The 16,502-nt window shown below is 41.3% G+C and overlaps 1 long non-coding RNA gene across 1 annotated transcript in view; it reads right to left on the bottom strand.

Annotated features, from left to right (window-relative positions):
- Positions 1–16,502, bottom strand: part of LOC132015210 (uncharacterized) — a 34,288-nt gene that overhangs the window by 6,255 nt on the left and 11,531 nt on the right. The window contains exon 2 of the long non-coding RNA XR_009403590.1: positions 524–655. This is a non-coding gene — a long non-coding RNA (uncharacterized LOC132015210). The remainder of the gene's footprint in view (positions 1–523; positions 656–16,502) is intronic.

The following is a 16,502-nucleotide window of genomic DNA, read 5'->3' as shown; positions in this document are numbered from 1 at the left end:
TCTGAGAATGAGCTTCCTTGGAGACACAGACTTCCTTTCTGGGTAAATTTTGGCCACTCAAAGTCCATAGAGGGAAAGCTTATATTATAACGTTAAGTGGAAAATGCAGGGTACAAAATGGGAGGGACAGCCCAGCCCAGCTATATAAACATGTGAATAAACTGAAAAGAAATGTGCCAAGATGATAACGGTGTTTGTGTCTCAGCAAGTTTTTCTCCTTTGAGCATTTACAAATTCCAAATCCTTATACAAAAATCTTATACTAATTTTACAGTTGGAAAAACTCAACTTTAAAAAGTGCACGGAAATCCTGACTATAGAGATATTCACTAAAAAGCCACAAAGACCGGGCAGCAAGTACAAGGTTTTTGCAAGAAATTATTTTTTACCTCAAGATGAAAAACTGAAAATTGAATTTGTTTTGCAAAACTTTGGTTTGGGAAATTTCAGCTGTGGAATCTGAAACCCTATTCAAAAGATAAGCAGAAACAACAACTGGGGTTTGAGCTACTGCAGAAAGTACCTTTTATCAGTGATGGTGCTATTGCAGATCGGTGAAAGTCTTGAGAGGTTCTAAGGATTCTCCACAGCATAAGGTTCCACAATGAGCCTGGGTTTGGGTCCCAGAACACCCCAGTGTGGGTCTGGTCTCCATCTGTGGGAAATTGTAACACACTTAAAGGCACTGCATAAAGCACAAAATGCCCTTTAAAAATGTCCTTGCAGGGGACTCGTGGGTGGCTCAGTCGGTTAAGCATCTGCCTTCAGCTCAGATCGTGATCCTGGGATCCTGGGATGGAGCCCTGTGTCAGGCTCCCTGCTCAGCAGGGAAACCTGCTTCTTCCTCTGCCTCTGCCCCTTCCCCCTGCTTGTTATCTCTTTCTCTTTAACAAATGAATAAGCAAAATCTTTTATTTTGTTAGAGAGCACAAGCAGGGACAGCAGCAGGCAGAGGGAGAAGCAGGATCCCCACTGAACAAGGAGCCTGATGGAGGACTCAATCCCAGGACCCCAGGATTATGACCTGAGCCCAAGGCAGATACTTAACCGACTGAACCACCCAGCCATCCTTAGATAAAATCTTTAAAAAAAAAAAAAAAAGAAAAATGTCATTGTAAGGGATATGTGAGATGTGTGATACAGGCAGAGAAGATGCTCTTGTTTTATCTTACAAACAATTGAAATGGGGAAACAGAAACTATGGTGCTTGTAGCACTCATTGTAGTAGAAAAAAACTTCACACAACCTAAATATCCATCATCAAGAGATTAAGTTATAAAATGAAACAAATCAGAGCTATGCAAATCAACAAGTATGAACCTCACAGACATAATTTTGAGGCAAAACATAAAGTCAGAGCATAAAATACAGAGAATGTGTTAAATAAAAAAATTCAAACAATATTCTCTCCATCACTTTCAGTAAAAATATAAAGACATCCATAGGATTGTTGTTATGTCCATGAGGTGTGGGGGATTACTTACTATGTATCTAGCATTACTCAATGTTCCATGCCTCATTCTACTTAGTCCTCACAACACCCCTACAAGGAAAGCCTTGTTATCCCAGTAACACATGAGGATCCTGGCTCAGCCCACTTCAATCATGTGCCCCAAGTCACTCAACTAAAATGTGGCAGAAAAAGGCTTAGGAGTTGTCTCCCTTCTGTGACACTGTCCCCAAGGATTTTTTTTTTAATATTTTTATTTGCTTATTTGAGAGAGAGACAGATAGTGAGAGAGAGCACACAAGTAAGGAGGAGAGGGAGAAACAGGCTCCCTGCTGAGCAGGGAGCTGGATGTGGGGCTTGATCCCAGGACTCTGGGATCATGACCCGAGCCGCAGGCAGACGCTTAACCAACTGAGCTACCCAGGTGCTCCCTGTCCCCAAGGATCTTAAACACCCAGGATCCAATAACCCGAGGACCTCGTTTAAGAAGAGGTATCAGAACTACGGTCGTTCCTCTAGCTGGCACCCAGCTCTGGCTTTCCCTCTCCACACACAGACATTCTCTTTGTTGGAAATAACCATCTTAGAAGGAGGGCCTCTCCCAAAGAATACACAGGGAAGTTCTCTTCAGGAAGTGAACACTTTGTGTGTGATAGTCATGGGCTTCTCACTTCTCAGTCAAGACTTCTTGCACACTGTTCCCCATCTGTGGTTTTACTTTTTTGTTGTTTGAATGAGAGGAATGAATGCTTGGCATTGAGTGGAGAGTATGCAGACTGTGTGACACTAACCTTGAGTTCCAGATCCAGGGTGGAGTCTCAGCCTGGGCTCTGTTGTATTTCCAAGGACAACAGTTAGCGGGCGGTCATCACAAAGCCACACTTTCTGAAGCTTCGGGAAATGCTTATTTTCCCAGTCAACAGACTCATCACTTCACACCAACAACAGGCTGCCACTTACAAGACACAGAACGTGGAGTCTGTATTTCACTATTCTTGTAATGCCACAGCTCAGAAGAAGTGTGGTATAGAGAGAAAGACTAGGAGAACTAGTGCTAGGAAACCGGGAGACTTGAGTTCTAGTTCCAAACATATATTCTAACCACTTCTGCCTCAGTTTCTTCATGATTGAAATGACAGGGCTAGACTAACTGAACTCCCAAGCTTTTTCCAGTTCCAACTGCATGGAATAACATACAGAAAACACACATGGCAAAACATATACAGAAAAAAGAAATATTTAGGATAAAAGAAGCCATAGACAACTAATTTTGATTTCCCTTAACACTGGCAAAATTCTTTTGCTATTAGGAACTTCTTTTTAAATTAGCAGGTATTAAGATAATGACATAATCAAATTAAACAATAAAACATTTAATTTTTTTATTATTTAGCAAGTTTAGTGAGTACAATGAAATTACGTATGCTTCATTATTGGAACTCTTGGTAAAATGTTTAGTGATGGAGCAGGGAGACACTCTGGTTCTAGATTCAATTACTTTTAATATTTGGTTTTAATATCTGCCATAGTTGGAAAAAGTTCCTCACAAAAATTCATCAAGTCAAATTGGAAAAACTGTGTCATTAGCGGAACTTACTGAATGGGGACACTCAGTTTTCAATTCCATGCATCAAACTTGAAAAATACCTTTTCTTATATTTTCCTAGTAAATTTTCATTCTCTTGAAGTCTCTCCATCAGCTCCAAACTAACTAGGAAATGATACAATATGTATTTTTAACAAATGACCTCAACACTTTCTGAAGTTCTTCATCTAAAACATTAGTAAACAGGTTAGAAAAATGTTATTTTCAATTTGAAGTGTGCAAATGTGAAAATTTCTAATAGGTAAAAATCACCCCTTTAATTATGGGTACAAACTTAATGGATACAAATTCAAGTATCTTTTCAAAATGCTCTCTCTGTAGCATGTTTCTTTTGCAAAGCAGTCATGTTCTCATTATTTTAAAACAACTATTAAGTTGAAGGGACAGAGTAAGCATGTTTAATTTTTTTGAATCTCCACTTGTCTTCACAAAAAAAAAAAGAAGAAAAAAAAACAAATTTTGAGCACTTGTCTGTTTTATGAAAGAAAAATACCTAAGGCATTAAAAATAGTTTTGAATCTTATATTTTATTTCATTACATTCAAAGGTGTTGTTTTTAAAATATTAACCTTGTTAAAGATATGTAGCAGCACAAAAAAACTAATTAAGCACAATATACCAAAGCAAACAAAAGTGAGGATTCCAAGCTCAACATCTCCGTGTGAGGGAGCTCCCACTCACCCATCAGAATGTTCTGTTCTAAGATTTGACCAAGATATACATCAAACTTATTTCTTATATTTTCTATAGATATTTTCTTCCCAGAACCTAAAGTTCTCTTTAGAGACCACAGAACTACACTATGATTAATGTAAAAGCAGAGACCAAGTTCTCCCCTCCTTGGTACTGTCTCTGCTGCCAACCCCGAAGGAAAGGTTTGGACATAGTAGGCACTTCAGGAAGACCTACTGAGTGAAGACTGTTAGTCCTTTGTTTAAAAGGCTTTAACCTTCTTGTAAGACATTGCTTTAGATGTTGTGGCTACCAATGTCTCAGCAACAACAACAATTTTTTCCAGATTTTTCAAATAAAGAAAGATGAATGAAGGGCACCTGGGTGGCTCAGTCGGTAAAGCATCAACCTTCAGCCCAGGTCGTGATCTCAGGGTCCTGGGATCGAGTCCCATGTCAGGCTCCCTTCTCCCTCTCCCTCTGCCTTTCCACCCCGCCATTGTGCTCTCTCCTGCTCTTACTCTATCTTAAAAAAAAGTCGGAAGGAAGGGAAGAAGAAAGGAAGGAAGGAATAGAGGGAGGAAGATGAATGAAAGAATGAGCCACCTGGGTGGCTCAGTTGGTAAGAAGTCTCTCTTCCACTGGGGTGGTGATCTCAGGGTCCTGGGATCAAGCCCCGACTGGGGCTCTCTGCTCAGCAGGGAGGCTGCTTCTTCCTCTGCCTGCTGCTCTGCCTGCTTGTGCTCTCTCTTAATCTTAATTTTAAAAAAAAAAGGAATTTGTGATAGAGGTAAAGGCAGGGTTTAGGAAACAAGGGTGGTAAGACAGTCAGAGACTAGCAATAGTGAGAAATTGTTACCTCCCACCACCCAACCTGGAAGAGCTTAACTGGCTAGAGAGAAAGGACCCTGTAGGAGTTGCTGCTGTGGGGGAACCCAGATGCTGCCAGGGATACAATGTAAAAATAGAGAAGAAACAGAGAAAGAATACCCCCACCTCTTTTCTCTGTCCCGTTGCTGCCTTTTGTTGGTCACACCAACCTGGAAGGCAGCCAGCAGGTGGACAAGGGAGATGTCATCTAAAAGGGTCACCTTCTGGGCACAGAGTGTGGGGTGGGGGGAGGCAGAGCAGTGGTGGGTACAAATGGAAAGCAACCCACTCAGATGAGAGGGCCAAACTTTCAACCTTGGTTTAGATCCTTAAAATCATCCAGCCCTTGTCCATACTATAGATAACTTCCTTCTCCTCCTGTGAAAAAGGAACGAGATCCTATTTCTGCTAACTCAGAGAATTTCCATCAAATCATATATTTCCTATGTCCACTGTGAATTTTTCATGCTCCAATCTATTTCATCTGTGGAACCCGAGGATATAAGTACAGTAATGCTCTGGACTTCAGGAAAAAAATCTCTATTGTTTCCCATATTTGAATTTTACCTACTCTAGTTAAAGTAACTCTTTCAGACTGGTTTACAAAGGTATTTATCAAAATATGAGCCATCTGTAGTGACAATGAAGTCCTATCAAGTATTCCAATGTTTTCAGCTCAATACCACAAAGATTTAGGGAGCAGACTACTATCTGCAAAGCATCATGGAAAATTCAAGGATGAATTATAGGTGGTCCCCATTCTTCCTTCCCAGGGAGATTACACCAGCATCTGAAGATGGACAGTGACAAATCTTCTCATAAAGATTAATTCTAGCAGGACTCAGAGACGGTCTCAAGGAAGTGGGACTTATTAGAATCTAGAAAAGTAAGGAGAACTTTGGCCAGTGGAGTTTTGGGGGAAGGGGAATTGGCAGGATACTTCAAGTGAAAGAGAAATTATTTCAGTTGAGCTAGTTTCGCAGACCAAAGACTTGTACAGTCATTGACTCTAGCTTCAAGAGACTCTGGTATGAAAAAAAAGAAATGATGGCCTCTAACAAATTTGAAATACAATATTTGAATTAAATTAATAAATAAACATCACCCCCATCAAAACCACAATGACATCCCAGATTCAGAGCTTCTCATTCTCAGTGCCAAAGGTCTGTGTTGGAGAAACAGTTCTGAATAAGTTCGAAAGTCTGAATAAACTCTTCAGACAAGCCTTTTGCAACTTGAGCCAAAAGTGGAAGCTGGGCAATTTCATTTCAGTTTCAACTCCAGCTCCGCACTGCTCTGGAGGGCAAAACTGGTAAAATGGAAAGTGAGAGTTGAATTTTCCTTGATGGTTCCAATCCCATCAGAAGAATTTACGGGAGAATGAAAAATCATTAAAGCTAAAGGAAGCTATTATAAGGATCCAGTCTCTTTTGATTTCATTTTCAGGTTACATTTTAAGACAATACCAAATATAATGCTAAATGCAATGGTGGCAAACATGTCATTTTTCAAATATATCTCTTGAATCTTCAATATTATGGCCCTACCACTACCAACCTGTCATTAAACAGATAGAACCTCTGTCTGAAGGGTAATGATTATTATAATTTGTAGAGCACTTACTATGAACCTGCCACAGTTCTAAGTGCTCCACGTGCAATAACCCATTTAATCCCACACTTAACAGATGAAGAAACAGAGACACAGTGTGCCTAAGGTCACATAGCTTCTAGGCTCCTACAGTTGTCAGATGAAAAACAAGATGCACAGCTGCATTTGAATTTCAGATAAACAATAAATCATGTTCCACATGATTATGTCCCCTGCAATATGGGGGACATACTTGTAGGAAAAGTATTCATTGCTTTTCTGAAATTCAAATACAGGACATTGCATGTCCTATAGTTTTACAGAGACCCCTGTATTTTGCTAAATCTAGCAACCTTGATAGCCAGTAATGGAGGAGCTTAAAGGGTAGTTGAATAATAGTGCATCAAGGAGTTTCCAAGCCGAAGAACTACCAGTGGACTTGTGGCATCTGTTCCTTCTTGACTATAATGACATTAAATTTATTGAGTGTTTCCTAAGACTCTATTATAAGCACTTTACATAGATGATCTCACCTAATCTTCAGAAGGATTCTACTAGTATTAGGTCCATTGTACAAGAAAGATGCCTCAGAGAGACATGCCTAGTTTCATGAAATTAGTAAGCAATAGAACCCGACCCAGACTGGAGTGTGTGAGAGCGCAGAGCCCAGACCGTGCCAGCCTCACAAATGCGAACTTGTCCACTCTGTACTATGTTGCTGGATTATGCTATGTCCAAAGATATGTCCAAAGATATGTATTTCAAAGATAAGCAAGCGTTTAATCTTGGCCCTCTTTGATTCTAAACTGGAAGCTCTTAGAAAAAGGACTCCTTGAAACCAGTAAAGTCACATTCATTGTCTCCACTCCCTACCAGGCCTCACATTGCTATCAGAATACAATATGAGTGCAATGGGTGTTTATAGAGTATGACCCAGTATTACTTTACTCGGCATGCACAATACATCAGAGTGTCTGGGTTTTATTTTTGGTCAATGACTATCCAGCTCTTGACTTTCAAGGCCCCTCACAGACCTTCTCTGTGAGGATTTTAAGGAAAGAGAATTGAAATAGCACACCCCCCCCCCCCAAAAAAAATGGGCTGGAAAATCCTTTCAATGGTCCTTATTTGGTTTCCACATTGCTGAGTTTACTGAGCTTCAAGAGTCATCTAGGTCTTGAGAGTGCATCCTATGAATGTTGTACAAGTTCAACTCCAAAACCACTTAAATTACAGGAGCTCATTCCTGATTATTAACTATATCTTTTTTATGGACTGAATGTTTGTATCCTCCACTCAAAATTCATAGGTTGAGGCCCTAACCCCAACCTATGGTACTTTGAGGTGAAACCTTTGGGAGGTGATTAGGTTTACATAGGTCATGAGGGTGACAGCCCTGTGATGAGACTCTTTTCCTTAAAGCAAGAAGAAAATATGAGCTCACTTGCCCTCTCCCCAGCGTAAGGATGCAGAGAGAAGGCGGTCACCTGCCCACAAGGAAGAGGGCCCTTGCCAAGAACCAAATCTGATAGGACCTTGACCTTAGATTTTCCAGTCTTCAGAACTGGGAAAAACTAAGTGTGTTATTGAAACCACCCTGTCTAAGGTATTCTGTGACATATCACAAGCTAGCTAAAACACCCTTCCACGGTTAGATCATCGGGGACTCACTAACTCAGAGGAGAATATATAATCCATTTTAGTCTATTTTTAATTTTGACAGAAAAACTTCTGCTCTTATCTTGCTTCCATTATCTGGCTCTTCAGAGAGGAGCTGGAGACTGGCATTGTTAAGAAAAGAGAGATAAACTCAGAGGAGCTAATGTAGAAGTGAGAGTAGGGCTTGTCAGAGAGAGGAGAAAAGGGACAGGAAACCAGACCCGGCTGTGACCCGCCGCCGGCACTATCCTGCGGGTTGATTTGCTGGAGCAACGTCTGCTGGAGGTCAGGTGGTGCCCACCAGCAGGCTTCTACCTGGTTCCAGTGCCTGACAGCAGTCCTCAGGGACAAGATGCAAAGGACACACCCACCCCATCAACTGGTACAGCCCAGCTGGGGCACAGACCTCAGAGACACACTTGGCATGTTCAAGTCCAGGTGCCAATGTGATGTGTTAACAGCAGGCAAATCACTTAACCTTCCCGTGGCTTCATTTTGTCTCAATAGTACAAATAACAGCACCTCCTATTTTGGGAGGTTATTGAAAGTACTGAATGAAATAATGTATGTAAAGTACTTACAACGCTGTCTGGCATGTAGCGAAACTTCGATTAACATTTAGCACTGTCTGGTATGAAGGTGTTCTGTGGCATAAAAAGTGCCGGGAGATAGGGTTGGAGATTTTAATGGGGCATCCGGAGTTCATGGAGAGCCTTTGAGGGCTCTGAACATCGAATGAGGCCACCCAAGGGCATTCCAGCACCCTGAGGACAAGGACCAGACCCGACACACTGACACAGTGCTGAGCACATCAAAGACACTTAATGCTCATAGAATGACTGATACCTGTCAACGAGGAAAGAGATCCTCAGGCAAGAGCTAAGATGGGGAGAAGGAGGATCATGATGGAACCAGGAGGCTGGGATGGAAATGCAGCCAACAGAGCAGAGCTGTTCTGTGTCACAGTCCTTACGACATTCCTCCCGATCATTCTCTGTGCAGGAAGACAGCGAGAGCAAAAGCTTATGGGCAGAAATCGGTGAAGCCATCATTATCACCATCATGAGGTTTCTTTTTTAAATTAACTGTAGTATCAACATTTTTTTAAAGATTTTATTTATTTATTTGACAGCAAGAGACACAGGGAGAGAGGGAACACAAGCAGGGGGAGAGAGAGAGGGAGAAGCAGGCTTCCCTTCGAGCAGGGAACCCGACAGGGCTCGATCCCAGGACCCCAGGATCATGACCCGAACCAAAGGCAGATGCTTAACAACCGAGCCACCCAGGCGCCCCCATTGTGAGGTTTATAATGTTTAAACACTAACAGGAACGGTAACTACACTGACTGAATCTTCCCGTGTGCCAGACACTATGCTAAGTGCTTCCCTCCAGGCTGAAACGCTAGCTCTTAAAATACTGAGAAAATGTTATCACATACATTACAAACCAGCTATGACACCAAGCACCCTCAGCGAGCCCCTGCTCCCCTGAGTATCTGAGCTTCCTCCAGGATCCCCTGCGTCCCCTGTTCCCAGGACCTAAAAGCACAAAAGGAGACCTCAGAGGCCCCTGTCCAGCATTACAATCTGAGCCTCTTCAAATTGGTCAGTGCCCCTATTAAATATTTTGAAAATCACTCCTGTATTCCATGCATTAACCAACTTAATTCTTACATTATTCTTTCATTCTGGGAGATGATACCAAGGCTCAAAAAGGCAGACTTGTCCAGAGCCCCAGCTCAGAAGAGACTGAGCACAGGTTCTATCTGACTCTATTTTGAGCTCCTGGTCCCCCCACCCCCACCCCAGAAGGGTAAGTTTTATACTGGAGACTATGGAACGTAATGCTGAACAGAGTGGTCACACTAAGTAAATCAACAGGCGAAATATGATTTCCAGAAACTTCCTGCTTTAATAGGTCAGAGAGAAATCACGCAACTCTGTTAAAAACATCAGGCTCCTGAGCCTCAATCCATACCAGATACTAAGCTTGCCTAGCTAAGTTTATGCCATGGGTAACATTTCCATGGGTGGTGACATTTAGAGTGGACTGTTACATCTTCATCTAGCAGAAAAACCCAAATTCTTTTCCTCCATCCTTAAATTGAACTGATCTCATCCCAGATGCTATGGTTGTTTGCCTTTAGCTTCCACAACAAAAGTAAACGGCAGTACCATCTGTTACAGCGGCTATGTGAAAAGGTCACCAGCCTCTCCCATTGTCTCTTTACTTCAAGTTAACAGTTAACGAAACAGAAAGATGTGTATTTAGTATGAACTCTTGAGTTTCTTCTGGTGGTAATGGGAGAATCCAAAAATAGGACTCAATTTAGGTTGCCATAATACAGGCCTGAGAACTTAACCAAGAAGTCAGAAATGGAATAAAGTCTAAAGAAAATAAGAAGGACTTATTATGGGGGGGGCAGATTAAGGAATTTGAAAACCAGATTAATAAATAAGTCCAGAGGTAGCTTCTAGGAGGAAAAATTGACAGACAAATAAAAATGTAGATGAATACTTTTTCATTGTTTCAATCAGGCAATATAGAACACACTCTGTAGGTCCTATGAGCATTTCCAAGGACTCCAAAAAGCACTTGAGAAAATTTGGCCTTCATTTTTGCCTGTTCTAGACAGATAATAACATATATGCATAGAGAAATATCTAGAAGAATATTCTTCAAAATGTTAACAGTGTCTCTGGATGACAGATTTGGAGCAATTTTTCTTTCTTCTTTATACTTCTCTATACTTCTTGAATTCTTTACAGTGAACATTTCTCATTTTTATGGTCAGAATAAAAACTCTACAGCCATTTCCTTTTTTTTAAGTGTCCCAAACATGATTCCGTGTGAAATATAATACATGAAAAAAGCTCCATTAAGTATGAAACAAATCAAAGTCACATTTGCTTTGTGACAAATAAGCGTCACACACTTTGAATCACAATGAGATCTCACCAAAATACCTGCTACTCTCCAGTGGGATTGTGCCCCCCAGCACACGAAGGGCAGCAGGATCCCAACGAGTAAATGAGTTCAGCAGTACGAGAAAATCCATCTGGGGGTTAACATGATTAACCTCACTTCGAATCTGGGACACTAGCGTTCGTGGTAGACCTTCTCTTTCATGGCACTTTGGGCTAACACCGAAAACAATGCTTAATGACCACATTTACTTTTCTATAAAACAGTTCAACAGACTTGAAGACTAGCAGATAAACTTATGGTCATCTAAACTACTTTTAAATCAATAATCAGACTTGGGAAAAACACTCTATCTCAAATTTTTAATTTTTTTTAAGATTTTATTTATTTATTTGACACAGAGAGATCACAAGTAGGCAGCGAGGCAGGCAAATGGGGAGGGGGAAACAGACCCCCCACTGAACAGACAGCCCAATGCCGGGCTCCATCCCAGGACCCTAAGATCATGACCTGAGCTAAAGGCAGAGGCTTAACCCACTGAGTCACCCAGACGCCCCCATCTCAAATTTTTTTTTTCAAAGATTTTATTTATTTATTTGACAGACAGAAATCACAAGCAGGCAGAGAGGCAGGCAGAGAGAGAGGAGGAAGCAGGCTCCCTGCTGAGCAGAGAGCCCGATGCAGGGATCGATCCCAGGACCCTGAGATCACGACCTGAGCTGAAGGCAGAGGCTTTAACCCACTGAGCCATCCAGGCGCCCCTACCTCAAATTTTCAAATGCATCTTTCTCGTCATTAATGGAAAGTAATTGAGGCAGACATTTGAAAATTTGTGTGCGTACATGTGGGGTCATGGGAACGGGCATGTGACCCAGATCTAGCAAGTTATTGCTCTCAATCCAGGGATTGGTCTAAGAGGTAAGCACAGAACAGGACCAATCAGTACTCCATTCGAAGAGAAATACGGAGACTGGGAGACGCAGGAATCACAAGCTTTAAGGACCACATAGGCCAGTCACTGCTGGGGCCTGGCTCACCATGGCTGGGGAAGCAGGTGCCTGAGAATAAAGCCAAGGGAAAGCAAGCCAAGCTGAGAAACATGAAGAGACGGGATCCTGATGAACTCAGTGATGCTGTTTTAACCTCTCGATCCAGTGCCACCAGTTTGAGTTGTGTGTCCCTCACTTGCTGCTGGTAGTACTCAATAAATATGAGCTATTTACTTATTAATCCCCAGATGTTCCCCTGAACTCAGACTGAGATAGCATTTACATGACACTAGAGTCCTCTTCGTTGGGAGGTGGGAATCATACCTCTTCAGCTTTATACTCTTGGTCCCTATCACAATATCACAATAAATGTGTTATGAATGAAAGAATAAATGAATAACACAAACATACTTTTTAAAAACTGTACTGGATCAAATAGGACAGTGTGTCCTTTCATTAAGTGATTAAACTTATAAGAGTCATAATGATAATTCCTTCAAGATACAGCACCAATAAAGAAATGAAATATTTTGTTAAACTAACGGGGAGAAGCCGTGGATTTCCAGAATCCTGATTTTTCTAGAGTTTTCATTCAGGGCCTCCATTTCTCCCTGGGCCTATTAAGATGTGTCAATACTAACATAACACAATTTAAAAAAAAAAAAAAAGGAAAAATAATTAAATCAGTTAAAAAAAAAAAAAGATGCATCTATACTTATATTCAAAACACACAGATAAACACCAGGCATCTGGAAGAATGATCCCAGCATTTGGATCAGCTGGATCTATGGAAATGAATGTCTGTTGGTTGGGAGCAGGCCTGAGAAGTATGACGGAGTCAGTGGGTAATGTGGACAGAGCTTTGTCCACTGGATCCAGGAATCTGGAGGAGAAAAACAGAGCAGGGTCCAGAATGACAGGCCAAAGTAAAGGGGAAAAAAGGTGGAAGGACCACACTTTAAAGGAGCTGGAAGCAGGGGCACCTGAGTGGCTCAGTGGGTTAAGCCTCTGCCTTCGACTCAGGTCGTCATCTCAGGGTCCTGGGATGGAGCCCTGCATTGGGCTCTCTGCTCAGTGGGGAGCTTGCTTCCCCTTCTCTCTCTCTGCCTGCCTCTCTGCCTACTTGTGATCTCTGTCTGTCAAATAAATGAAAAAAATCTTTAAAAAAAAAAAAAAGAGTTGGAAGCAAAGTTTGAATTAGAGGCAGGACGGGCATTCAGGTGGAGATGCAGGCTGGATGCCAGGGGAGGATCAGGAAGCCAGACTCTAATAAAGCTGGAAGCACACTTAGAAGCCAGTTCTGGCGAGGAGGCTTGACGACCTTCTCCAGTGTCAGCACAGGCATTGCAAACTGGCAGTCCTCAGGCAGAATTTTGCCCAGAGAAAGGTGTTGTTTGGTCTGTACTCTCTTTCTTTAAAAGGTTTTTAGACCTTTGCGTTGGAAGGTCAAGAGCTGGGAACAAAACCAGCTGCGACAGTTACCCTTCGAGTGCTTTGCATATTTGAATGCATTTAATCCTCATAAGAACATGTGTGGAGTGCTTACAATAGATATGCCAGGCACTATCCAAGCGCTCTCTGTGTATTAACTCATGGGTGCTTTTAGTGATCCTATCCCCATATTACCTATGAGAAAACAGAGGCACAGAAAAGTGAGTCGTTTGCTTGAGGTTTACACAGCTCATAAACGGCAGAGACCCTTCCCAGGCTAACACTGTTGCCAGCCTCCGTGCTGTTCAAAATGCAGTAAGCCTCACACAAGCAACAAAAGAAAAAATAACTGGGCTCGGGGCACCTGGGTGGCTCAGTTGACTAAGCTTCATCTCTTGGTTTCCAGTTGGGTCATGGTATCAGGGAGGTGAGATGGAGCCCCCCCCCCCCCGCTCCATCTGGCTCTGTACTCAGTGGGGAGTCTGCCGGAGACTCTCTCTCCCTCTCCCCACCTTTTACAAAAAGATTCTCTATCTCTCGGCCCCTCCACTCCCACCCTACACATTCTCACTCAAAAAAAATAAAAAATTTTTAAAAAGAGAGAGAGAGAAAGAAAAAGAAAAAGAAAAAATAACTGGGCTTCATCAAAAGTAAAAACTTTTGTAGAGCACAGAACACTAAGAGAATGAAAAAACCCACAGAATGAGAGAAAATGTTTACAAATCTTTATATCTAAAGAAAGGATTAACATAAAAAATGCATAAAGTTCCTGTAACTCAACAACAACAACAAAAAGCAAACTGATCCAAAAGAAAAAAATGGGCAAAGGATCTGAATGGATCCTTTTCCCAAAAAAAGATATATAAATGGCCAACAAGCACATAAAAGGATGCTCAAATCACTAGTCATTAGAGAAATGCCAATTAAAGCCACAATGAGATACCACCTCACATCCATTCGGATGGCTCATATCAAAACACTAGAAAGTAGGGCGCCTGGGTGGCTCAGTGGGTTAAAGCCTCTGCCTTTGGCTCAGGTCATGATCCCAGAGTCCTGGGATCAAGCCCCGAGTGGGGCTCTCTGCTTAGCAGGGAGCCTGCTTCCTCCTCTCTCTGCCTGCCTCTCTGCCTGCTTGTGATCTCTGTCTGTCAAATAAATAAATAAAATCTTAAAAAACAAAACAAAACACTAGAAGGCAAGTCCGACGAGGATGTGCAGAAATTGGAGCCCCTGTGCACTGGCATTGGGAATGTAAAATGGTGCCAGGGTGGAAAGCCATCTGACAATTCCTCAAAGAGTTAAAATAGAAATATCATATGACCTGGCAATTTCACTTCCGGGTATGTACCCCAAAGAAGTGAAACCAGGGACTCAAACTGACACTTGGAGTCAGTGTTCCTAGCAGCATTATTGACAACAGCCAAAAGGTAGAAACAAGTGGAATGACCCTCAACATATGAACATATAAACAAAATGTGGTACATATAGAAACGAGTAATATTCAGCCTTACAAAGGTACTAAAATTCTGACACATGTTACAACATGGATGAACCTTAAAAACATCCTGCTAAGTGAAATAAGCCAGACACAAAAAGACAAACACTGTAGGATTCCACTCACAATGAGGCACTTACAGTAATCAGATTCATAGAGACAGAGAACAGAATAAAAGTTACCACAGACTGAGGGGAGGAAGAAACAGGCAGTTATTATTCAATGGGTACAGAGTTTCTGTTTGGAATGAGAAAGTTCTGGAAATGATTAGTGGTGATGGTTGCATAACATTGTATGAATTGTAAATGCACTTCATGCCACCAAACTGTACTCTTAAAAACAGTAAAAATGGTAAATTCTACGTTGTATGTATTTAGCCACAATAAAAAAAAAAGTGTTAAGCCTCAAAGAGATGTTATGCAAAATAATCTCCACCCATTTGAAATCAAATACTAAAGTCTGAGAAGAGTCAGGGGAACAGATAGAAGAGAATCTATCCAGTTAGCCAAAAGGATAGAAGGAAGAGAAAAAAAGTTTAGTAATAAATGGTCAGCAAAAATTGGCAAATCTTTAGGAGACATGAACAAAGCTTTTTTTTTTTTTTTAAAGAAGCAAAAAGCTTTAAAAAAAAAAACTTTCAGAAAGAATTAAATGCAAGAATGCCTACCAATTAGATATATGCTCAGAGAGACATGTGCCAAGATAATAAAATAAATGTTCAAATTCTCAGCTACCCTAATCCAGCAGAGTACTAAAGTTAAATGTCCTTGTTTCACATGGATCTGAATGCAGAATAGAGCCCAAAAATTTTAATTACAACAGAAGCGTACCCAGAGTATATGGAATGTCCTTGGGAGCTTTCAATCACTCCAAAGGACTAACACAAAATTTAAAAATACCGTCACCCCTGCCTTGTCTGCCAGGGATATATCTGAAGACCAACAATTGATACCTGGACCGTCAGACAGTTCCAAACCCTATATATACTATGTTTTTCATATATACATACACACACATACACACACACACACACACACACACACACACACACATATCATACTATATGATAGGACTACATATGACCATATATGATCATATGACTAATGATACATATATGGTATGATATTTACTATGATAAAGTTTAACTTATAAATTAGGCACAGTAAGAGGTTAACAAAAATAACCAATAACAAAATAGGACAATTATAACAATATACTGTAATGAAATTTTTGTGAAGTGGTCTCTCTCTCAAAATACCACTGAACCGTATTCACCCTTCTTGGATAATGTGAGATGATAAAACGCCTGTCGGATGAGATGAAATGAGGTGAAGGATGCAGGCGTTGTCACGTAATGTTAGGGTACTATTGACTTTCAGACCATATGTCAGGAGGGGGCACACCTGCTTCCAGACCAAAGTTGCCCATGGTAACTGAAAGCACGGAAAGTAAAACCCTCGGATAAGGAGGGACTAATGTATAAATCTGCCATAAAACTATCCATTAGAGGCTGACATATTTTACATAAAATGAATGTGAATTCCACAACTGCACAGCAAGGTCATGGGACTGTAAATTATTCTGCAGTTCTCTGTGTCTTCCATTGGAGCCTTCTGGATTCTCCTAAAACTTTAACTTGACCCACATTAAGTTAACATATGCTAGGGACTCCTACCCCTACAGGAATATTGGTTTATTTAAGAGAAGACTAGATTCAACCCCAGGACGTGCCACGAAGTCCCTGGGAGGTGTTGGGCGGGTCATTCAACTCCTCCAAGCACCAATTTCCTTTGTCTGCAGTAGAGACTAGACAAAA

This window comes from Mustela nigripes, chromosome 4 (genome assembly GCF_022355385.1).
Source record: "Mustela nigripes isolate SB6536 chromosome 4, MUSNIG.SB6536, whole genome shotgun sequence".
In the NCBI taxonomy this organism is placed as follows: domain Eukaryota; kingdom Metazoa; phylum Chordata; class Mammalia; order Carnivora; family Mustelidae; genus Mustela; species Mustela nigripes.
Note: the sequence above shows the minus strand (reverse complement) of the source record. Positions and strands in the feature narration are given on the sequence as shown.